A 1,803-nucleotide genomic window follows, 5' to 3' on the forward strand; every position below is an offset into this window, starting at 1 on the left:
TGCTTCGCTAAATGTAAGCACGTGTGTGTGTGTGTGTGTGTGTGTGTGTGTGTGTGTGTGTGTGTGTGTGTGTGTGTGTGTGTGTGTGTCTATTTCTATTTCAGGTGGTATACAGCTGTTATCTTCCATTCAACTTTCAACGGACTTATCGCATGTTTGGCATTTTTCACGTCAAAAAGCATTACGAGAGATCAAAGAAGTCAAAGCAGCAGAGCGAAACTCAAGGACAGCGCGAATCGAACGCGAGACATTTGAATCTATAGTCTGAGACGTTACCATGTAGCCACCGAGCCGTGGTATGCACAGTAAAAAAAGTACTATCTAAGTACGGACTTAATTCAAAACTTCATTCTTTGGACTATAGTCGTAGATAAATCCATCAAATGTGGAAAATGTCTTTACATATTCCGCTTATTGCCAAAATTGCAAATAAAAATCTTCCAGCTGAAGTACCCTGTCGTTGCTTGACAGAACACACATCATTTGTAGAAACGGACTACATCTAGAAGAAGTTGTGCGACATTTGTGAGGCGTGTTTCAACATATTAAAGACGACATCTCTCTCAAATATCACGGCAGTTGCGTAAGTGACGCTAGTAGCGCCACAATGAGGATTCACATCAGGTTCACTTTAAGTACACGCTCTAACGGTCGACAGCGTTAGTTACCTTTGAGATCGGACGTGGTAAGTCGATGTTAGTCAAGAATGCCTTTAATGCGACGAAGACACCACCATCAACCCGTCATTGATTATGAACAAGGTCGTGTAATAGAGCAACGAGTAGCCAGATGCCCCTTCTGCAATATTGCAGAAAGACCTGGCAGGAATGTTGCCACTGTACATGATTGCTGGCAGCAAAGTTCACGGGAATGTAGGATCGCAAGAAGACTGGGCTCCGGACGGCCACATGGTGCTTTGTAGAGGGAAGACCATGGTGCTCAGCGTATGGCTGCGGTGCTTCGGACTACATCTGCAGTAGCAATTTGAGCAGCAGTTGGCACCACAGTGACACAACGAACCATTACAAATCGATTAATTAAAGGACAGCTCCGAGTAGACGCCCTGTAGCATGCTTTCAAAAATGGCTCTGAGCACTATGGGACTCAACTGCTGAGGTCATTAGTCCCCTAGAACTTAGAACTAGTTAAACCTAACTAACCTAAGGACATCACAAACATTCATGCCCGAGGCAGGATTCGAACCTGCGACCGTAGCGGTCTTGCGGTTCCAGACTGCAGCGCCTTTAACCGCACGGCCACTTCGGCCGGCTAGCATGCTTTCCACCGGCCCCAAATCACTGCCATATACGAGGTGCATTCAAGTTCTAAGGCCTCCGATTTTTTTTCTCCGGACTGGAAAGAGAGAGAAACATGCGCATTGTTTTAAAATGAGGCCGCGTTCATTGCCAATACGTCCCAGAGATGGCAGCACCGTATGGCAGATGGAATTTTACCGCCAGCAGCGAGAATGAGAACTGTTTTAAATACTTAAAATGGCGACATTTTCCTTACTTCAACAGTGTGCAATCATTCGTTTTCTGTATTTGCGTGGTGTGAAACCAATTGAAATTCATCGACAGTTGAAGGAGACGTGGTGATGGAGTTATGGATGTGTCGAAAGTGCGTTCGTGGGAGCGACAGTTTAATGAAGGCAGAACATTGTGTGACAACAAACCGAAACAACCTCGGGCTCGTACAAGCCGGTCTGACGACATGATGGAGAAAGTGGAGAGAATTGTTTTGGGGGATCGCCGAATGACTGTTGAACAAATCGCCTCCAGAGTTGGCATTTCTGTGGGTTCT

Source organism: Schistocerca americana, chromosome 5 (assembly GCF_021461395.2).
Source record: "Schistocerca americana isolate TAMUIC-IGC-003095 chromosome 5, iqSchAmer2.1, whole genome shotgun sequence".
Lineage (NCBI taxonomy): Eukaryota > Metazoa > Arthropoda > Insecta > Orthoptera > Acrididae > Schistocerca > Schistocerca americana.